This window comes from Lemur catta, chromosome 26 (assembly GCF_020740605.2).
Source record: "Lemur catta isolate mLemCat1 chromosome 26, mLemCat1.pri, whole genome shotgun sequence".
Lineage (NCBI taxonomy): Eukaryota > Metazoa > Chordata > Mammalia > Primates > Lemuridae > Lemur > Lemur catta.
In genome coordinates, this window is record NC_059153.1 from 6,173,190 (window position 1) to 6,197,977 (window position 24,788).

The window sequence follows — 24,788 nt, forward strand, 5'->3', positions numbered from 1 at the left end:
TATTGTCAAATCTGGGGAATCCTTGACCGGCTTTCTTTCATGTATGAACTGTACTATTTTGGGGTGTTTCAGGTGTTCTTGTGTGTTGACTGTTATTAACTAGTCCTTGCATTGGTAACACCCACCCCCTTTGTCCCCAGTGTCTTTGTTGAAGTGACAAATTATGTTTATGTATGTTATCTTTATCAATAACAATATTTTGTGTTAATTTGATATTTCATGTGTTTATTATGATTCACAACTCTCCCTGTGTGATCTATCACTATTCATTAACCATTTTGATTAGTATTTAGTTTAATTTTGGCTCTCAACATTGACATCCGGTATTGAACAAATGGATTGTTTTGTGTGTGAATTTATAAATGCAAGTGCTTTTTACTAGCAACTTTTAGAAAAAATAACCTTTAGAGAATTACAAAGGTAGAAAATGCTTTCTGTAAGAGCAAGAAGAGACGCCAATGCCACTTGAGGTTATAAATTGAGGCCAAAGAATCTGCATTGATGAGATATCAGATTGAAAGCTGAGCTAAGAGTATCCATATTGCTTTTCAAGAATAATAAGAAAACTTAAACTCACCATCCTCATCTGTTTTCTGTAGTCATAACAAATATATTTTCAAAATAAATGGGTTTTCCCAAGACCCTGAGGTTTTAATACTTATTGTTGCAGCTTATAGAACATACTCTTTAATATCAAATGACCTGGCTTGTTAATTGGTTATCTTGTATAATAATTTTCAAATTGGAATCTGTGATGGATAAAGGCATAAATATGGGCTGCTTTTTTGCTTAGTAAATGAATTTTTAAAATTATATTTTCTTACTTTCCATTTGTGTATGAAGAGGAATAAATTATGGCTCTGGTGGGTTCCTTATTTTAAAGCATTACCCAGGAGAGTGTTTTCTATTCACAGTTATAGATTTTATTTTGTTAATGTGGTCCTGTAATTTTTTAAGCTAATATTTTATGTTTAATGTTTTTGTTGATATTTACATATGACACGAAAAATATAGATTGCACTATATTTTCTTATATTTCTATTTATATATCAAAAATACACATTGATATTAATTATAAAATATTTATATATTTCATTTTATTCCGGACACACTGGAACAGAGTGCATTGTTCAAACAGTTATTGTTATCTGCCTCAACTTAGGAAAATGAAAAGCCCTAAATCTCCATCTTGAATAAGAAGATACATTTTCAAGATCATGACATGTTAAAAGTTAGAATCTTTAGAGAAACACACCAAGGATGGGAATGAACAAATAAAGTGCCACAAGAATTATCTTTATCAATGCTATTCATTGCAATGGTTTTGTTCACATATAGAAAGTACGTGGGAGGTTGTAAAAAAAGTTTCTCTAAGCCTTAAGACTGTGTAGAATCTGTGAAAATCACAGCAATTTACTAATATGAAGAAGAAGAAAAGAGGACAACAATTTTGTCTTCCAAAAGCACATACAACAAATATCAGTGAGAATCTGAAGACATTGCCCATGGTTTTATAGCTTTACACAAGCACAATTTCAGACATAAAACAGATCCAGACTTAAATAAAAAAATTTCTTCCCATGTGCTGTTGATTGGCATGGAAAGGATTTATTGACTCTTAGGAAACGAGAATTTTATAAAGTTGCTTTTCTAATAAGAGTCAGATTGGACAACTTCTATCTAAATAACTTCTGCAACATGATTAGCATTAACTGTAATACATTACTCACAAAAAATCTAAAAGCCCAGACTAATCAAGAGAAAGCATTAAACAAACTACATTCGGCAAAATTCCTAACAAATGCTCTTCAAAACTGTCAAAGTCACAAGAAACAAGGAAAACTAAAAAACTGTGATAGTAATAGATTGGAGGAGACAGAGGAGACATCATGGGGAAATGCAGTGTGTTATCCTGGACTGGATCTTAGAACAGGAAAAGAACATTAGCGGAAAAACTGACAAAATCCAAACAAAGTCTGTAGTTTAGTTAATAGCATTGTACTCATATTAATTTCTTAGTTTTGACAGTTATATAACATGATGACATTAGGGGAAGCTAAATGAAATTACAGGAAATTTCTATACTATCCTTCCAACTTCTGTGTAGATTTTAAAGCATTCCAAGATTAAAGTTTGTTCAATTTTTATAACACAATAATAAATTTAGTAGGGTTTTTTGTAATCTATTTCTAGGTACCCTTCATCATTCAGGACCAGGAAATATTGTATTGGTTTCATGATTCAGACAGTTTAGTCACAATATTTTCACAATTAACACAAATGTGAGGGTTACAATGATTAAGAATACAATACACACGTCACATATACTGTAGGTCAAAAGTAAATAACATTTGCACATAGAAATAGTAATTCTGATTAGCAGAAGTCCAACTTGTATCTAATCAAACTGATGTGCCATAGGAACAATGTTATAAACAAAATAAAACATTCTCAAGTGTTTATAAAGTTTTAAATATTCTCATAATAATAATTATTACCCAACATGAATAAATAATGCTACTTATCTGGCATTATTCTAAGCATTTCATTCACTGATTTATTTAACTAATATTTCATGAGTTTCTCTAATGTGCCTGACACTGTTCTAGGTGCTGAGATACAGCAATAAATAAAGAAGTCAGACTCTGCTGTGGAACTTACGAGCTAGTACGGAAGACAGGTAGTAAATAGATACACAGCGAATGTACAATGTGAGGCAATTGTAAGTACAACTGGGAAAAGTCAATCAGGGAGAGGCCGGGGAACTTTACCAAAGAAGGGAACGGCCCTCAGTGAAGCAAGGTAACAAAACCAAGGACATTTTAGGGAAAGTCATTCCAACAGAGAAATGAGCAACTTGGAAAAAAATTACAAAAGCAACAAAATCTGTCTTGATCTATAGTTGATAATTAAACAAATCACTGATTTGATTTGCTATCAAATTTATACCTAATGGGGATGAGGCCATGTCTGTATAAAGCAGCAAATTTTAAAACAAGTGTTAAAAATCCTTACTATCAATTTTGCAAGAATACACACACACGTGCATGTTTTTCTTTCTGTTCTCTCTTTTCCTCTCGGTTCACTCTTTTCTCTTTTTCAATCATGAATATGCCCAGCACCTACATTTACCATTCACTTCTTTTTCTTCAATCCTCCTTAGTCTCACTTTCCCTTCAAAACTCTTAAATAATTTTTAAATTTCTGACTGAAATCCTCAATCCTCATCAGAATTAACAAACATTAACCATAACTTCTCAAACATATTGCCTGGCTAAGAGTTTAAGACAAGTTCTGAACATATTGTGAATCTATCAAAATGCATATTTTCTTTTCTCTGCGTCAGTATTTCACAGAAGTATCTTACAAAGTTCTGGGGGAGAACAGTTTGTAATAAGCCAGGCAAGAGAAGGATAGGAAATATGATAATAAGTTCTAAATATATTAGCATGATCGATCTTCGTGAGTTGCACATGTACTATTTCCTACGCAACTTTTTTGAAAACAGTCAGTCCTTGGGAGAAATTTGTCATAGGCATTCAAGATTAATGTGCTAGGTTGTCACGAATCAATGCTAACATCCGTGTAGCCAGTGGTTCTTGTTTTGATTCTGCGTGAAGGGCATTATCAAACTGCCTGCAGCACAAGTTGAGATATTATGTTTCTTAAAAAGTGGGAGCTGGTTTTCCTAAGTTCTATGTGGATTCTAGTTATACATTCTGAAATAATTAAATCAAATTAATTAACATATCTGTCTTGTTTGTGTGGTGAGAACACTTAAGATCTACTTTCTTAATGATTTTCAGGTATACAATATATTATTAGTCACCATGCTACACAATGGATCAGAAAATGAAAAAATGTTGGTTAAAGCTACAAAGTCTCTTCTTTAAAGCCATTCTTACATCCTAAAAAGAAAAACAACCAAAAATCTGAAGGACCCATAGCAAATGTCTTTTTATATTTTTACCTGATTTAGAATTTCAGGCTTGCTAATATCGATAATGCTTTTCCGGCTCTGATTCTCCAGAATGCTCTAAGTCAGTTTTCAGAATAAAACTACCGTCTTGACTTGGAAAGGATCACAAAAGCTGGAAACTTCGTGGATCAGTATTTAGCACACATGGGTCATCGATTAATATTTCATATTTGTCATACACACAGCAATGACAAAGAATTCAGTGGAGTTGTGTCATTCAACAAGAGATATTTTTCTTAACTCCCAACTATTAGCAAAACATTTTCCTAAATGCCCCATGTTGATCCAAGAGAAACAGAAATATGCTTTCATGAGTTTATTATGCAATCCGATAAGAAAATTAAAGGACATTAGATTGAGGTAACCATGAGACGTATGCCTTTACCATGGAGATAAAAATTAATTTCTATTGACCACTAATTTTATCAGGGCATATCCAATTAGAATAAAGTAAAATAAAAAACGGAGTTGAGTAAATTATGAGTAATGAAAGTATGGAAATATTAGGTTAATTTAGGTATAATTTTATTCATGTGATATACTGATTGATAAGTTTAGCACATTTCTAGAATATATATGCATTTCTCATTAGTTTCACTTAAAAGTAGAAAAGTCACCACTTGGTAAATAAAACACTAATGTATATGAAAGCTAAACTTCACATTTCTGTCACTCTACAAATCACAGAATGTTCTTGAAAGCATAAACTGCTTTAGAATAAAGTGCAAGCTCTATCCTAAAATGTTAGTAACCAAAAGTGATTTTAAGAAATCATTGCAGAAAGCATGTGCTGTGATTCGTGATCTTAAAAACATTAACACTAACTCCAAAGTTATTGATTAATCTATCTTTTGGTAAAAATTAGAAGTTTAATTTCAAAATATATAAAGGAAAAATGTACTTAAATAATGCAACTCACAAGGAGCTTGCATTCTGTGCCCATTTCAATAATAGAATAGATTTATCTCTTTAAGGTGGCGCATGAGAATGCTTTTTTCCTTCAATTTACAAACGTGTATATTTTCAGTTCTTTTATAATCACCTTTCCCTGGTCTTCTAGACATTCTTACCACTGCAGGTTGGGGCATTGTTATTAATAATGCCTTGATGTATGTTGTGGCTTAACTCGGTATTGTTAAAGGTGACCTTTTGGTTTGATTGTTCAGCTGACTTTGGTGCTAATAAGGTAAAGAATGAAGTGTCTAATGAAGCTTGTGTATGGCAATAATGATGGATGGCTTATTTGGGATTCTACAGACACAGCACTGCCAAGACTGCTGAGAAGACTTTGGAACCTAACTAATTTTAGAGAGAGGTTTTATTGATTACACAGAGACAGGGCACATTTTAATCATTTTTACAGCACTGTATTGCCTGAGGTCCCAAAATCCATTAAACAAGGATTATAAACTTTGTTTTAAACTCGATCCTAAATTGTTTCTTGATGTATAGTCAACAGCGGCTCTGTGATATCAATCAGAGTTGCTAAGGCATATTAAAATCAACTTGCTTAATTTTAATTGCTCCTATGCCTGACCTTCTGGGGTGCAGCTGCTCATAAAGCTAAATTACTTCTCTCCTGCAGAGGAGTTTCATTTTCGTGCCACCAACCTGTTCTGCTTTTTACACTTCTACTTTTAATTTCCTCTTCCTTAAAAACACACTAGAAATGACTCCTTGTCATTCTCCGCATCTTTTCATCTTTCTAGGAATCAATGTTTCAGTGAAGTTACTTGAGTTGAGTAGTAAAATCACACAGAAACACAAGCAAATATGTCACCTGGGTGTGTCCCCTGGAACATAAGTAGCTTAAACCACCATATACCTGGAAGCAAAAATATTTAGTTTGTTTACCGGAATGTGCATTTTCTCATTTTAAACAGGTACTTTATTTGTTTGATGTATTATTTAGATGCAGTAGAAATATATGTACTTCTTAAATATTTATTAAAATATAAAAGATTATAAATGAATGCCCTTATTCTATAACATTTAAGATTAAATAGACCTGTGAAAATAGAGTGACTTTTACGGCAAGACCTGGCTGAAAATCTAGATTTCCCAATAAATTATTATGCGACCAACAGGTAACTTAATTTCTTTGAAGTTACATTTTCACATTTGTAAAAAATAAATAAATAAATAAAGAGAGGGAAATTTGAGTCTCATTATGGCGATACATCTAACAATGTTTTAGAAATTTAAATGTCTATTGTTACACATGTGTATGAATATACATATGCTGACTTGGATATACTATCTACTCAATTTGCCAAAGGGTCAATAAATACACAAATACCTATAATGAGGAAAGAGTTGGGAGGAGAAAGTGCAGTATGAGGGAGAATTAATCTAATTTTAAAACTATACATTTTATGTTAAAATGAGCTTCATGCATTTTCAAAGCTATAGGTTCAAAATAACTAGATCAACAATCAAAATTCCAGCCTTGCTAGATTAATAGTGACCTAAACACTAAAATTGCATTATCACAAATTTCATCAATTGCATGTATATGTCATCAAACCCCAATTAACTTAATTTTTATTTAACTCTCTAGCTTCAACTCAATAAAAACGTTTAAAATTAACTTCAATGTTTTGAATTTCAAATGAAATTGAACACCACTGTTGGTGACATGTCCACAAACATGAATTCAGTAGAAAAATTACTAGCATTATCAAATTAGGTAATGCATATATTACCTCATTTCTTGAATATCATAGTGTGCTCACTTACGCATGCATTATATAATAATTATGTCACTGATTATTCTGATCAAGCCACTCAAGATACAGAAATGAAATGTCAATATTAAGTTGAGGATTTCCTTTTTTTAAGTCTTCCAATGCATTGTAAGTTAACATCAGTAAAACACTTCATCCATTTCCTAAGAAAAAGTATAGCATGGCATGGTGTATCAGCTAGTGTTTTCCCACTGGTAGCCTTCCACCCCAAGATATGTTACGTGTTGCCCAAATGCATCACTTATCATTTCTCATAATGCTTAGAGCTGGTCGAGCAAATCTTCTGATCAGAGGCAGCTGAGCTGAGGCTGGATGTCCAGGACACGTCCAGGGACTTGGTTGGACTGGCTGGGGCTGCTGCTCTCTGCGTGGTCTTTCATCTTCCAGCAGGCTGGCCCAGGCCTCTCCACATAGTGACAGAAGTAGTCTGTTGGCTGTGGGTTTGTCATACGTGACTTATTTATTTGAGGTTCGTCCCTTCTATGCCTAGTCAGTTAAGGTGTTTTTTTTTTTTCAATCATGAAGCAGTGCCAGATTTTATCTAACACTTTTTCTGCATCTATTGAAATGCTCATATGGTTTTTGTTTTTAATTCTACTTAGTGAATAACATTTATTGATTTGTGTATATTGAACCATCCTTGCATCCCTGTGATGAAACTCACTTGATCATGGTGAATTATTTTATTGATGTGCTGTTGGATTCTGTTTGCTAGTATTTACTTGAGTATTTTTGCCCCTGTGTTCATGAGAAATATTGGTTCATATCTCCCTTTTTTTGTTGTGTCCTTTCTTGGCTTTGGGTTCAGAGTAGTACTAGCTTCATAGAATGAGCTATGGAGGATTCCCTGCTTCTTGATGTTATGAAACAGCTTCATTAGGGCAGCCACAAGTTCTTCTTTTTAGATTTAGTAGAATTTGGCTGTGAATCTGCCCGGGCCTGGGCTTTTTGTTGGGGGAGCGGTGAGATTTTTTATTACTGTTTCAAGGTGACTATTCATTATTTGTCTGTTTAGGATTTCTATTTCTTCCTGACTCAAGCTTGGAAAGTTGTGTGTTTCTAAAACTTTATCTACTTCCTCTAGATCTTCTAGCTAGTGTGCATAGAGGTTTTCATAGTAGTCTCGGATGATCTTTTGTATTTCTGTGGTATCAGTTGTAATGTCTCCTTTTTCACTTTAGATTGAGCATATTTGAATCCTCTCTGGATGATTTGTTTGGTTAAGGGAAAAAGATAGTAATCTTTGTCCGAAAGTAGAGTGACTGGTTGTTCCTATGTGAGAAGAGAAACATACACATAGAGGGTGCGGTTAACCATTGTTAAGCCCTTTGTGTGATTTTTAGACACATCTGGACTAAGCACACAGAAGTGATTCAGCTATGACTCCACCAATGCAAAACAGTTACGTTTTATATCATTTCAGAAGTGTATGTGCTCTGCTACTTTTTTGACTAATATTACTTGGTATACATTTTATCAAAATGATGATCTTTTAGGTAGACTTACTGGGAATTTTTCTCCATCACATTCACTAGGCTTTACATTGCCCACTTGCCCAAACAGCCAGAGACCCAAGCCTGCAAAAATTACCAAGCACCAGCCTCATCAATCATTTTGACAGACAATGGGCTGCACCAGAGACTCATAAGAAGTTATTCTGTAGGAAAATCAACCCACTAGCAAACTATTAAGAAAGCTTGTCATCGTGTTCACATGGGTCTGCCTACTATGTTTTCATGCTTTTGTTCACGAAAAGAGAGAATGCAATCAGCAAGCACAATGACAGGTAATGACAGGTAAAAAGGGATAATCTATCAAATCGTACCCCTCCCATGACACTTTTTAAATCCTGTTTCTCTGCTCTTTCTTAACCCTGTGTTTCAATAATACTACATTTTCCATTAATATTTAGATACTTATATAAAAAGTATTTTAATTTATTCATCAGGAGTTCCTCTAAACAAGTCACATTGGTGATTGCTTCAAAACACTGTCTTGTTTTGTTACACTGAATGCTCATCATAGCATTTGTAGCTTACAAGCTTCATGATGAAGGAAAACTATGTTCATATTAGCTAAAAAATTGCCACAACATGGCTTTTTTTAAAAAAAAAGAATAGATGCAGAAAGATATAAGTCTACTTAAAGCATGAGGCATTTGATTAACTCCAAGATTGACGGTTTTGGGGCTTCTAGTCAACTAAAACTCTAATCTGAAGAATAAAACTGACAATTTATTCAGTAAAGAGCAATTAGCTAATATGCTGGAAATACCTTTTAATTTCCACCCACATAGAAGATATTTTGTTTGCACATGTACAGTCAGAACAGGATTGTTTTTTCACTTTCCTATAATATTTTGGGACAAAATTCTTTTTTAAAAAACTGCACAAACAAGTTATTCAATATAAACAGAACTTTTGAAAATTTCTTTCCTTGATGATTATTATATTTTTAAATATTATTATTACAACATGATATTAGCATTTATGGTACTCGTCTTTCTTTCGGTTTTTAAATTTTCTGAAACCAGTATACTTTAACAAAATCATTGGTTTTAATTTTTTTTTTCTGGTCATAAGCTTACTTATAGCTCCTTAACCACAGATATCTTTCCTTTAAATCATGTTTTACACTGATAAAAACTAAACGTAGCCTGGGACATTGAATCTACTTATTTTAAAACTTGAATTAATTATTTCAAACTGAGATCTAGCCTGAAGCACATTTTTAATGAATGATTGAAGTTATGGAGGATGGAGTAGACTGAATTACCCTGATTCTGAATGGTCCACTTTTATAACTTTAAACGGATTGGCAAATAAATAGTTTTTCCTTAATGTGCTTATGTGAAATTTTTAAAAATCTTGAGTACTTTGATGGAGGGAGGGAATAAAGTGAAATGTTTTAAAAGTAGTAATCTCAAAGTAGAATTTTTCACAACGATCAGAGTATAAGAAAGGCAAAAAAACATTTGATAATCATAGTTGAAGGACAAATAACTTTTTAAATAATTCATTTTAATTAGCGTCAGGTTTCCTTGAACATCCTCTGGAAAAAAATGTAAGTGGTGCTTGTTTGTGGGAGAAACACAATCTCCTGACAGCCTTCTTCCACAGTCATTGCTTGTGGGCTTTATCTATTAATAGAGTCACTTTGGTTACCGTCATTATGTCTTTACCAGCTTTGACTCTGCCTGCACATATCGATCTGCAAATGGGCTACCCAAGGACAATGGCACCATTAATTGCTAAGTGATCTGAAAAACAATTAGAGACCTGGCTCCCGTACAAATGGATAGTCAGAGCTGTCGGCCTGATCAGACACGGTTGTGCTTTGCTGAGGGACCAGTTGGACTCCTCAAAAAATGTCCTCAACATCTGTTAGTTTCCCACTTCTCACAATAAGCACACACCAAACCTTACAATTCTACCCTCTTGTTTTCTAAGAAATCTTTCTACCATATATGTACCAAGTGGGCAAGAATCATCTTGGCTCAACATAGTCCTTGCGAGGGATATAAATTAGAAACTACCTCAAAGAAAAATATTAAAAATACATCGGTGTAAGAAAGATTCAATATTCGTGTGAGTTGAAAAAAATAATGTAGTAGTAGAATCTAAACATTGTCCGAAAGCCGTGCATGGCCATTATTGGCATCTGTCATTTCTGATCTAGTCAAGATACCACAGTTTTAGAAACATTCACACCCATTATTTCCCACTTTAGGCAAAAACACACTCATCACATTCAATTCATGAAATCAAAATCTCAAAAATTTTATGAGAGGATTTCATTAATCATAAAGAATTGTGTGACCCACCTTTGAAATGAACATACGTAAATATCATTGTATTCATTTCTTAGATAATAACCATTATAATTGCTTCCCTCATTGTCATGATGTAGATAAAAAACATTTCATAATACATCAGTTTCCTCTCTTCAAAAATGAAAATAATTAGAGTGTTTATGTCATTTGGCAATTTAAAAATACATGTAGCGTGGCAGTTATGAATGTTAGTACCTTCATCATACTGCATAGATTTGATTCCAGGCTTAGTTATTTACTAACTGAACAACTTATTTAGGCCCTCCAAGGGTAAAGTTTTCTCTCTTGTAAAGTGGAATTTATAATAATATATAAATGAATGTTTTATTGATAATTTGAGTAGGCCTGTGACATTTAAAAAATACAATTTTTAAAAGAAAACTCTCACGTAGGGGCATTTCTTCTTTGAACTCTCTGATCATAGTCTTGTTACCAATTTTAAAATATTTTAATAGTCATGACTTCAATTATATTACAGGGTCAACAATGGAAAAATATTTAGTATATATGGAACCTAGAAATAAAAAAAAAAAAAAAAACCTCTTCTTGCTAACTTTGTTTATATTCCTTGTCTGTTTACATTTATTATTTTTAGCCATACTAGTGACCAATCTGACCTGCTGAAATATAAGTTGATGACAAATATCTACTGTGTCAGGACTTGTCCACCACATGAAAAGAATATATATTACTGGACTTTAAGAAGCAAATATACAAAAATTCTCTTTAGCTTGCAGCTGTCCAGATACAAATAAAATATTTGAGATTTCACACAACTTATACACACTTTCATATCTATATATCCCATTTTTTTTTGCCCCTCCAGAAAAGTGATATCCAAAAACCTACAATATTATGGTTTTGATTTTTATTTAAAGGTAAGCACAGTTCAAAGACTCCTTTTGGGTCAGCAATAATTCTTTTCATAATCCACAGGAATAGTCTTTCTGTCTGATCTGACTGCCTTGATTATGAGAAAAAAATAATATTAAACATACAGACAAAAAATGTTTATTTTTAGAGTTCGAATCAAAATAATTGCTTCTGTGTTAAATTGCTTTGGTATAACATACAAGCAGCACAACAGAAAATATATCTATAAATAACTGATTATTACAAATAATTTTGCATGTAGTCTGGAAGAATAAAAATAGTTTATTTGCAAAAAGAATCTTTCAAGAAAGGACTTTAAATACACCCTTTAAAAGGCAACTTCAGGAAGCAATTCAGAGTTCCAGGAAAGAGAATTCCTGGAGCCCCCTTGGGTGGCGGCCTAGATATGACACCTCTAGTTTCCACCTGGACAGTTCCATCCACACGTTTGAAACCGAGGAGACTCCCCAGAGACCCAGCATGCTGTTTTGTCTCTCTGGCTTCACCTTTTCCGTTTGACGGTTACCCTTTGAGATCCAGGCCTGGAACGTGCCCAGACTACAGCATGATATTCGTTACATGAACTATGACATCAGAAAGAATGTGCTTTAAAGAAGTTAAAATGTGACATATAATTAAACCAATGGAATACACTCAAAGGATTTAGAAAAGCATTTAAAATTGCAAAGCCTAGTGGCTCAAAATTAAAGCAAGCCATGGCCCACACAAGCGTGTGCGTATACATGGCTGAGCTGGGCAAGCGGCTCACCCAGAAGGCAGGAAATGTCAGGCGTGATAGAAGGGAAAAGAAAAGGTTGCCTGGTGGTATTAGCCAGATCGGTAAGAAACGTGCAGAGTTATAAAGGAAAGCAGATGGTACATGTTGGCCGCACTAAAAACAGCAACACAACATCTCAGAGCCACACTCCTAAGCCTTGCTCTTTCTGTCTTGATTCAGTCTAAATTGCCGAGGCATTTTTTTTGCTATCACCGAGACAAAAAATAAATACCAGGTCTTTGGAAAATGTGACAATACTTCTTTCCCTATGCAAAATAAAAAGACTAGGAAATTTTCATTAGAATATAAATATATTCTTACAACCAGAAAATGAACATTTATTTCCAAGTGCATTTACAACTTTTAGCGGATAATGGTATATGAAATCTACTGTAGGGTATGTCACTTGTCCGTTCATGCTGAGACTAGCCAGAACATAGCTTGTTGCAAACCTTTTCTTTATGTGAACAAGAAAATCAAAACTTTTAAAAACTCCTCTGACAATAATGCAGTCATGCTGTCTCTGGCCCCAGCGTGCCCAGCAAAATGGTACTATTGCAAATGGTGGTCTATTCTTTGAATGCCCATGGAGTGCTCGAACCAGGTTAATGTCCCCCCACTCTGAGGTATGGCCCTCTCTGCTGGAGCAGCCAGGCGAGTGGCACTGGGGAGGGCTGGCAGGCAGAGAGCCCAGAATCCGAGCAGCCCTTGGTCCCCTGAAGGTCTTTAAGAGGTGAGATGGGGACCTTACTCTCAGTGGAAGCCTTAGTGTACTGGACATGCCAGCAGAGGGCAAGCAGCCATCCCTGGGAGCCCTGGCTTGTTCATCCCTGGGGACACCTGTGCCACCAGGTGGCAGTGGGTGGGGGAGGGGAGGGGGAGGAAAAGAGTCTGAATGGAGGAGAGCTGGCACTGTGGTCCTCCTTGTCCCCTTCCCCGGAAGGCAGTGGGCCCGGAATGTCCCAGCTCTGGGATCACACAGATTCCCCCTGGCCCCACTGGCCCCTGTGACCACAACAGTCTGGACAGGATTTGAGACACGCTTGTGTGGGGACCAGTGACGTGAAAACTGAAGGGCTGATGCTCCCAGGGGAGGACAAAGGCACACAATGGGTGGAAAAGCAATATGGTGCCCACTGCCTGGGCTCAGGTCTGGAGATGGGGAGTGACCCAGAGAGGACTGACAATTCCCAGTTCACTGGCTGCAGCAGCTTTGGGCTTGTGAGGGTAGAGAAGTTCTCTGGGAGTTCAGGAGCCCGCAGCCTGCCAGAGGGGTTGTACCCCCATAATACGCTGAAATTAAAAAAAAAAGAGAGAGAGAGATGACAAATATATCTCAAGGACTATTAAAGAAAGCGTAGTGCCTAGAACATAAATCCTTTAATTTCATTCACTTCAATAAAAATTACAATAATGGGCGGGGCGCGGTGGCTCACGCCTGTCATCCTAGCACTCTGGGAGGCCGAGGTGGGCAGATCGCTCGAGGTCAGGAGTTCGAGACCAGCCTGAGCAAGAGTGAGACCCCGTCTCTGCTAAAAAAATAGAAAGAAATTATATGGACAGCTAAAAATATATATAGAAAAAATTAGCCAGGCATGGTGGCGCATGCCTGTAGTCCCAGCTACTCGGGAGGCTGAGGCAGGAGGATCGCTTGAGCCCAGGAGTTTGAGGTTGCTGTGAGCTGGGCTGACGCCACGGCACTCACTATAGCCTGGGCAATAAAGTGAGACTCTGTCTCCAAAAAAAAATACAAAAATAACAATAATAATAAAAGTATCATCTTTTAGCTTCATGCTAATGTCTTAAACACTTTTCTAAGCACTTTATATGTCTGACTTCATTCAATCTTCACAACAGCCTTAGAGGATTATTACTATAATATTCCTATTTTATACATGAGGATTCAAATACTTTAAAAGGTTAATTAACCCAACCAGTGTCACAGATATAGTAAACAGGAGGTCCCCAGGATTTCCATCCAGGCAGTCTGGCTCCAGGTCTCTGTCTGGCTAAGAAATACAATTTTGAAACATGTTTTGGTGTTTGTGCTTTTTCTCCAAGCCTTTGCTCTTTCTACTTTGCAATCAGCTCCGGTTCTGGCCCCATCCCTGCCCAGATTCTGCCAGATCTCTGATTTTGGCATTGTGAGATGAGTCACTTCAGTTTCTGAACATCAGTTTTGCCCAAGAGATCGTGGGTTTACAGATTTGTAAGCATTTCCTGCAAACTCCAAACATCTTCCCAGTACCACTATCACAGCTCCACTTTTAATAATCTCAACTGTGGTCAAATGGTCAGTTCCTCTCAAGTGGAGAGGCATTAGGATAGCTCTTCATAGAAACACAACAAAATGATGATTCTTATTATATTTTAAATAAGAAAAAAAATAAAACTGAGATAATTTAATTTAATTCAGGTCTTCAAATTTCTGGGTAGTGTCTTAAATGAAAATAATTGATGGTTTAAGTAAGGTGATAGAGTTTCATAATTGGTTTCTTATAAATATAATTTCCTTTTACAAGTCTGACAAAATTCCATTTTTTCCTGTCTCTGAATACAACCCTCTCACTTGCCAGAGCCGTGGTTTTTTTTACTTGAGTCTTTTTTTTTTTTTTTGAGACAGAGTCTCACTCTGTTGTGCGGGCCAGAGTGCCATGGTGTCAGCCTCGCTCACAGCAACCTCAGACTCTTGGGCTCAAGCGATCCTCCTGCCTCAGCCTCCTGAGTAGTTGGGACTACAGGCATGTGCCACCATGCCCGGCCAATTGTTTGCATATATATTTTTCGTTGTCCAGCCAATTTCTTTCTATTCTTTTAGTAGAGATGGAGTCTCGCTCTTGCTCAGGCTGGTCTTGAACTCCTGAGCTCAAACGATCCACCCACCTCAGCCTCACAGAGTGCTAGGGTTACAGGCGTGAGCCACTACTTGAGTCTTCATATCCAGCTCTTTCCTACCTTTTTGTATTATCTTCATGGAAATATTTAAAGGATATAAGCAGACAACCCTAGTATTAAACTAATGGCCTTAAAGCATGTATTTCTCTCTCTTTTTAATTTCTAATTGTTTGAGATAATAAATATACAAGATAAACTCAGAATTTTTTCACCTCAAGTGATTCTGGTTGCAAGAGTTTCCACTGTAGCAGAAGCTATTAAATCATTGGAAACACAAATAGATGAAGATTAAATGAATGTAGGGGACATGAAATATTTCTCATCTTACTTTATTGGCTATGAATAAGTTTTAGCAGGAATCGTTAATCCAGTAATTCCAATAGTAAAACTGAAGAGGTTGTAAATTAAGATATTTATTAAGCTTTAAGGGCAGATCAAAAGCAATTGCTTTCTTGGAAATGTGCAGAGGAAAAAATATTGAAAGCCATAAAAGGAATCGAAGAGGTAGAAATGCCAATGCACCTAGCAAGCTTTTCCTTTAGCACCTACATCTTGTGCTGAAATGCTCTGAAGATTACGCACCCGATGTCAAACCAAACACAGAAGCATGATGTTAACATTGTTATGAGGACTCAGGGAATATGTGTATTGTTTGAAATTCTGCTTCAATCTCTAAGAACAACAAAAAAAAATAAGGCATTTGTGGCACATTGACTAAAATTGTTTCAAAAAAATAGGCCGGGCATGGTGGCTCACGCCTGTAATCCTAGCCTTCTGGAAGGCCGAGGTGGGTGGATCGCTCGAGGTCAGGAGTTCGAGACCAGCCTGAACGAGACCCCATCTCTACTAAAAATAGAAATAAATTATCTGGCCAACTAAAAATATATATAGAAAAAAAAATTAGCCGGGCATTGTGGTGCATGCCTGTAGTCCCAGCTACTCAGGAGGCTGAGGCAGGAGGATCGCTTAAGCCCAGGAGTTTGAGGTTGCTGTGAGCGAGGCTGATGCCACGGCACTCACTCTAGCCAGGGCAACAAAGTGAGACTCTGTCTCAAAAAAAAAAAAAAAAAAATATATATATATATATATATATATATAATGATCACAAAGGCTCTTAAGAATGTATCTAGAGGTGTAGCATAAAGAGACATCCACATTGGGCGCCTCATGGCTACTGACTGTATGGAGAACAAATTTATGTCAGAGAAAAAATATTTTTATAGTAAGACATGGTATTAATTACAGCAAATTTCTACAAAAGAGCTACAGCTTTCAGAGAAGTCAATCAGTATTTCATGTTATCTTCCTTAGTGGAAAATATAGAAGGACAAAAACACATCAGAAATCAAGGTTGAAATACATGACAGCTGGGTTCACAGTAGTAAACTCTCTCAGTAGCATATTTTTCGCTTTGTATTGTTAACACCGTGCAAAAAAAGGCTGTCAGACTACAGGGAAAATTAATAGCTGGACCTATGCTGGGAAAAGAAAAGTGCTTATAACTGGACCAAAATATTCATATAAGCTCCCTTGGGTCTATAGTTAATCAGTGTCATTTTCCAGCATAAGAAATCTTCATCTTTATTTACAGCTTCTACCTTGGGAGGGCAGAATGTTCATGATCTGTTTCACTCGGAAAACTTTCAGCATTCTCTAAAAAAATGGTTTTTTTTTTTGGTTTTTTTTTTTAGAAAATGAGGTTTTTGACATATTTCCTCTAGCAAGAGAGTCTTCCCTCTGGTAACAAAGTATCTTTCCAGGGGAACTACTAACGTCTAATGATCAAAGTAGCTGTGAGTAGACATTTAAAATAAGGAAAACTATTCCTTACCAGGGGTGACTTGTGACTTTCTTTCATTCTCAGTCCATTACTGGGCCAAGGAGATTCTGTTATTAAAGGAGCTAATGTTGGCTTAGAACACACGAGCAGGGCCGCAGGGAAATAGGTCACTGGAACCGTAGAATAGGAACTGAAAGGTGGGAGATGGGGGTTCAGGGGAGCAGCATGAGCCGCAGGTGACTGAGGGTGTAATGAGGCCAAGGCTTGGCCAGGAGACTTCCAAAATAGCTGCTGAACTGACGCCTTCAAATCCAAAATGTTTCTCTTGCTGATTGCAGAAGATTGTGATTTCAAGCCAGAAAAGCAAGTTCCTGCCGGCCTGGAAAAGAAAAAACATCCAAGTTATGAACCGCCTGTGGGGTTTGGGGGCAGCCTCTAGGAGCTGAAAGCAAATCCATTCCAACAGTCAGCAAGGAAATGGGGCCTTCAAGACCCACTGTAGCCGGATTCTGCCTACAAGAGTGAGCTTAGAAATGAATTCTTGACCACGTCCTCCAGGTAACAACTCAGCCCGGTAGACACCTGGGTTTCAGCCACGTGAGAACCTGAGCGGATAATCCCGACACTCTGTGTCCTGACTTTTGATTCATACAACTGCGATCTAATAAATGGATGTTGTTCTAGCTCCTGCATTGGCAGTAATTTGTAACACAGGAACGGAAACTAATGCAATCGGGGAAGAGATGATGATCCTATTAAGAAACAACCCTGAAAAATAGGAAACCCACACAGGCTGGCACTAGTCCTCAGGAGTAAAGGCAATATCTCATTAGGACTTAAATCCTCTGCAGACGTATTTCAAATTGGCAATTTGGGGCGAGGTGACATAATAAGGTAGAACACAGAAGCATGAGATCGCTGAGTGACTGAAGTTGGCTTTTTATATGGTGTTTTTTCCTGATGCAAAGAAACAAAAATCTAAAAGCGCTGTATTGGTTTTTGGCTCCCTAAAACTGAAGAGAAGCATTTTATAAAACTGTTCTCAAGCCTCTCTGTGCATTAGCATCCTCTAAGGAGCTCTGAATAATCACAGAGTTAGGCCATTCTCAGAACCCCTGGAGGTGAGACCCAGGCTTAACTATTCTCATAAATCGTCCAGATATTTCCACCCAGTGAGCAGCTTAGTTTGAAAACCAGCGTTAAAAAGCTCACATCCCAAAAAAGTGAAGAATGTGTGTTCAACTCCAATTTGTAGAGAAAATCCAACTGAATACTAGTGTTAACTTTTCATTCAGAAAATAGCAACAGCTGATATCTGGCAAGTACTTACTATCTGGTGTTTGAAAGCATTTTCTAAGCAGGAAAAGGCCTGTGAGGTAGATATTGTCATTTTCATTACCCCCATTTTCCATGTGATGAAACTGAGAAACGAACAAATAACTTGCTGGAAGTCACAAGTGAGTGAACACAACACACCATGAGCAGCCCACTGCCTGCAGCCGCCTAGCTGAATCTCCTCTGCATAACGCCTTCGTGGATCCAGACCAGTGTGTGCCTTGTACCAACTGCAGGTGGAAAACAAATAGTATTTTTTCTGGCAATTCTTTTTTCTCTTGGTCATATTCTCCCAAATATGTGAAATAAAATAGTTCATGCTGTTTCCCAAAACATTTAGTGCTAAATAAACCTTCTTGACTCTCTAATCACGATTTGATTCGAAGGTAGCTGTTCAGTAACACAATCCACTTAAGACATCTCTTCTTTCTTAAGGTAATCAGAATCTACATAACATGTTCAAACAATATATCTGGTTCTCAAAAATGACATAAGAAAGCTTAGATGTTTATCAAATGAAAACGAGTGCAGAGTGGTCAACAATTAATTGATTATTGGATTATACCCCCCCCCGTACCTCCGTCTTTGAGAAAACGGAGATGACCATTTTGGTGGAGATGACTGTCATACACGTTGTCCATTCTGTCACACAATGGCCAGATAGAAACTCTCAAGGACAGATTTGCATCCATGAAATTTCCATTAGAAGTGCCCTGACTTCTGGATTCAGTTAATTCATGAAACACATATTTATGGCCATGTTAGAGGTACAATACACAGTCTTAATTGCTGAGGGTTCATAAATTGAAATAGACCATCAAAGAGATTAAAAACTAGAGGAGAAAATCAACAGGGCACACACACACACACACACACACACACACACACACACACACACACACCATAAAAAGTTAAACCTGATCATTATCCTAGTAAAGCATCAGGAAAAAATGTCACAGAAGTTCAGATGAAGACCAGGCAGGAATAAAGAAGTGACTATCAGTATTTTGTTTGTTTAAGTCACTTGCATATATTGGAAAATCATCATCATTATGCTTGCTCTTGAGTAGAATTCCATGAGAATCTACTTAGGCCTTTCGTTAGTATTTACCTTTTGTTTTTAATAATTTAAAGAAATTCTTTGTGACATTGCTGTTCATCCATAAGGCACATGTCCCAAATACAGATCACAAGAGAAACAGCTACGAAGCTCTGTTTCTATGCAGTTCACAATTTAGGTGTTTAAGATTTTAATCTTTGGAAATTTCAATTATAAATTCTGAAGTTTATGAAATTATTTGCCTTAAATATGCATGCTATTTGATATTGTCTATCTTTCCTCCAGCTCCAAAACCTAATGTACCTTAACGAAAAATATTACGTCTTCTACTTTTCAAACGAGGAAACAACAGGAAGCGTGATTTTCTAAGATAACCCAGGAAAGGACACAACATGATCAGTATCAAGGACCCTGACTTCCCTCTGACTGTGTCAGGTGCCACCTACGGTCCTGTCCCTTCTCCTCCCTGCCACCTGAGGGCCCAAGATAAAGACCCTCAAAGTGTTAATAAATCATCCCTGCAGGATTAATCGGCACTAACCAGGATGTGTCGTGTGTAACAAAATGGGAAATCTATTTTCAGCACTTATTATACCAAATGTGTAATTTTCTCCCACAAAAGGAGCAAGGAATTGTCTACCTGAGCCCCGTGTGCTGGAAAGAGTAGGTAACTCCCACGAGAGAGAGCTGCTCACAGCAGAGCACAGGCTAGGTAGAATGCTCAAGGGAAGGAAGGAATTAGAAAGACAAGTGACAACCGTAAAAATGGTCATGAAGTTGCCAACTGAAAGGATCAACTGGCCGTCAGTTTGCAGAGCTCAGGAGGCTAAAAGAAAGACTTCCGTGGAAAGCAACTGACGACAAGTGGGTACTTAAATATTTATGTGAAAACAGAGGTTAAGGAAAGCCTAAGAATTTTCTGTGATTTTTGATAACTCTGAAGCAAAAAACAGGCATTCTAATTCATAAAACAAATGATAAAAGGAGAATCAGCAAAACGTGGATAAACAGAAATCGCATCAGATTAGAGATGAATCCATTAGCCATGCTAGTTAAGGATTAATGCAAGTTCCTTTTGGATATAAACTGGAAGTTGTTATCAGAACACTACGAAATATGTATTTTACTTATTCAACGTATTTGTACCAAATCTGCTATAAAATGGGTATCTTTAATATTTCAGAGTTTGCATTCAGTTATCCTCAGCTTTTTTTTGTAACCTCACCTTTTTAATGATCTACATTTTTAAAAACCTATATATTGTTCTATTCATTTAAAGAATATTTTACATTTATCTCCTGATTTGTTCCAAAATAAATTAACATTGATTACAGAACTATATATAAAGTGAATGGAGAAAAATACACAAAATAATGTTAGATTTAGATAATTCTTCCCTCTACACCAGGGCTCAGTGAAGATAAAATGAATAAGCAGCATCCTCACAGAATGTGACTTGAATAGGGCGTAGGTTTCATCCAGTGTCATTGCATCTTGTACTTGGTCACCAAGACAATGCAATAACTGGCAGAGAAGTTGTGTTTAACTACTTGAAAATGAGCATTTTATTGCCTTCACTTGTTAATAGCATGGCCTTTCTCTACTACAGGACAAAGCCTTGTGTCTGATTTATGGCTTTGTTCCTCAAGCTTGGCATATATTTAGCAGATGAGTAAATGGGTATAATAAAACTCTTCCAGGGAAATGGACCAATTGATGTGACGAAGACAACAAGCATATAAAATATATAGAGTTACAGATTCCAAACTCAATATAGTACTTGCCTGTTTCAAATCACATTAATATTCATTATTATGAAAGCAGAATTCTGTCTCTGTAATTAAAATAATAATAATTCCAGAATTTTAAAACTTAAAAAGATGAGGCAAATTTTATTTAATCCGATAAAACTTACTATTTAAAAAATAGAAATAATGTAGCCATAGCACAAAGTAACGTAGACTTTAATTTGTAGAGTAAAAGTATAGCTCTCCATGATGGAGAAGCAGTATACTTTAGAAATATTAATAAAGACATTCCTTTTTGGCCAAGCTGAAACCAGATTTTTCTTCCTACCTGAAATAAATTTAACAAAAACGACAGACAAAATAGCTGAGAAAAAAGAATTCAGCTTTTAAGAAAATGGAGTCAAGCAAATAAGGACAGTGATCCCCAAAAGAAGGGAAACCAAAGAAGTGAGCCCTAGGATTGCCTGAATCAACTGTCCTAAGAGTTTTCCATCTTCAGTTTGAGAACTTGGAGCCCAGGAATGGGAAAGACAGAGATGGAAGATCAAGAGCAAAGCAGCTGGACGCCAAGGGGCCAAGAACCAGAAAATAGAACAGCACAGGGAGGGAACCCCCAAGGGCCACAGGGGGCCCCGCTCCAGTCTTTACTTTGAACATTGTCCAGAGCCAAAAATGTATTCTCTTCTCACCAACCAGAGTAGAAAACTTAATGGATGAACTTAGGAAGGGGTCATGCATAAAGAGCAATAATTTTGCTGCTGCTATAGCTCTTTTCGACACCCTTTGCACTAGACACTCAACATGGATGTAGACATTCTATTTTCACTGCGGAAACAAAGATTACTGAATGAGAACAGATGCTGTTTTCAGAACTTGATATAACAAGGAAGTTAGCTACAAGCATTTTTGTTGTAGGCCAAATGATTACCTGGAAAGGCATCTGAGTCCGGATCCTTGGAACCTGTGAACATGTTATTTACATGGACATAGAGACTTTGTTGCAGACAGGATGGACCTTAAGGATTGTAAAATGGGGAAATGACTCCAATAACACAGGTCAGCCCCGTGCAACCACAAGGGCTGTTACAAGAAAGAGGCAAGAGAATCGCAGTCAACAGAGATGTGACAGCAGAAGCAGAGGTCACAGTGATGCCCGAGAATCCAGGGACATGCACAGCCTGCAGGAGCTGGCACAGACTAGGAACGGGCTGTCCCCTCGGCCCCTGGGACAAACACTGCTCTGCCCACACCTTGATCTCAGCCTCCTGCGAAGCATTTCACACTCTGACCTTCAGAACTCTAAGATAATAAATGTGTGTTGTTTTAAGCCACTACATTTGTGGCAATTTATTACAGTAGCCATAGGAAACTAACACAACTTGCGTTTGGCACGAGAGGCAAGGAAGTGGGAAAGCTTTATAGTGAATGCAAAGGAGGTTACACACCAATAACTCCAGTGTGGATCGAAATCTCATGAACTGAAAATACATTTTTCCCAATGCTAAAGTCAAAACCTGTGAATGGAACCATCGTAAATCAGGGATGGCCTGTACTTTCACTCCAGATTGTTGGCCTGGGAAAGCTGGAGGTGGGATGACTCAGGGTGAGGCTTCTTCTGTGGTTGGTTAGGGAGCATGTTTGGTTCTCTGGTTTGTGCTGAGTTAGAAATAGGCAAAAGAGGGAAGCTGCAGTCCTTGATGAAGTCCTGATTATTCTGGGCCCATTGTAACAAAGATGGTGGTTTGTCTTCCTGACCCGGTTGCTACAGAAATTATTGCTCAATGCTGTATTTTCATATTTGATTATGAATAAAAGTTTCCTCTGGAGCCTCAACAAATAGTCCTTCAAATAGACACACATTTATGTTAGAATCCCATTGTCCCTGATAAGAAGTAAACACCAATTGTGTTTCTACTGAAGGTAATGTCTTCTTTCTCCAGCCGAATCTAGTATTTCCCTTTTTCTTCTTTGTCTTTATCTTTCATCTTCAGAAGTTTGACAATGATGTCTCTAAGTATGGTTAAATTTATATTTCTCTAGCTTCAGGTTCACTGAGTTTCTTGGCTTTATGGACTAATAATTCTCAAGACTCCTGGAAAGTTTTCCGCCATAATGTGATCAATTGATCCAGTTCTCTCTCGTCTCTCCTTCTGGGACTTCAGTTACATGTATGTTAGATCCTCAGATGTTGTCCCCTAGCCTCTGGTGCTCTGTTCATTTTTTTTTTTTCCTATTCATTTTTCCTCAAGCTCTTATGAATAGATTTCTCCAAATGGACAATTATGAATAATATACCATGAAAAAGTTCCTAACTTCATTAAACATTAGAGAAATGCATATTTAATGCAAAATTAGATTCCACTCTCCACCCAACAGAATGTCTAAATTTTAAAAAGACAAAAAATATTAAATGTTGGTGTTAATATATATAACAGCCAAAATGTCTTCATCCTATTAAATATATAATGGCAAGACTTCTCTTTGTGAACTACATCCCATTCTCTGACGTTATTCCAGCGATTGCCACGATTGTATCACACATGTTTTTCCTCCCTTCTGGATCACACTAATCAGAACACGAATCAAAAATAAAATTCTTCTCTTAGCCCTAAATCCCTCTCTAGTAACTGCCTCACTTCCATGCTTGCTTTTACAGCTCTCTTGGTGACTTCATTCAGCACCATGGCTTTAAATACATCTACATCTTGATGACTCACAAACTTACACTTTTAGTTCTAATCTGTCTCCTAAACTCCAGACTCATATATCTGCTTCCCTTTCCACTTGAGTGTCTTATGGGCAACTCAAACTTAAATTCTTGAAACCCATCCCCAACCTGCAAAAAAACTGCTTCTGTCAGTAAATGACAACTCTGTCTATTCACTTGCTTAGTCCAAATACCCTGAGGTCATCTTTGACTTCTCTCCCATAACTCACAGCTACTCTGCCCCCCCAAATGCAAATTTAACCTTAAAAACATGTCTGAATTAAGACCACTTCCATGCCTTCCCAAGCCATTTACACCCTGCACTCCCACGGTCTATTCTCATCAGAGCAGCCAGAAGGATTTTTTTAAACTCAAATAAAATTCTATCATTCCTCTATGCAAAATCTCCAGTGACTCACCATTGTTTTAAGAATAAAAGCCAAGATTCTGATGGTTTCCCTTAAATCTCTAATGCTCTACTCCGCACTTCTGTGACTTTATCTCCTATTGCTCTCCTCTAAGTCCTTTATGAGACTGTTAAGAATTTTGTTATTAAACCAAAAACCTCAGAAAATATTAATATATTATCCTAGAGTAATATCAGACAGGGAAAAAAATTGTTCCAGTAAAAAGTAGTCAAGGATTTTGATTATATCATTTTTTGCTGGTCTTTAAAATGAGATATAAGGTTATTATTTCATTACCGGTCTATACTTAATCTTGATGGTAAAGATGAAAACATTATAAAATTAATTAGTTCCTTATTAGTTCCCATATATCTCTAAACATCTCTGTGATATGACTTAAATATAAAATCAGGTCTGAGGTTGAAGTCTTGCATCTTTCAATGAACAGCGAAATCTCTTTTTGCAATATGTTGAAGTCCTTAATCAATGCTCTTTCATGGTGATTATAAATAACATTCACAAGTAATCAATATTATGTTTTCACTGATATTTTGGAGAAAAATATATGCATGGACTGATTTCTCCATTAAAATGAAAGCCTTTTAGTAATACTATTTATAGTATTTTTTCTTAAATCAACTTGTGTA

General features: G+C 36.6%; 1 long non-coding RNA gene across 1 annotated transcript; it reads right to left on the reverse strand.

The window, feature by feature from the left end:
* Positions 1 to 13,071: 13,071 nt before the first annotated feature.
* On the reverse strand, positions 13,072 to 18,440 carry LOC123627691. The gene is made up of 3 exons (XR_006731425.1): positions 18,361 to 18,440; positions 16,936 to 17,263; positions 13,072 to 13,502 (listed from the first exon to the last, which is right to left on the reverse strand). It is a non-coding gene; the product is annotated as an uncharacterized LOC123627691 (long non-coding RNA).
* Positions 18,441 to 24,788: the final 6,348 nt, after the last annotated feature.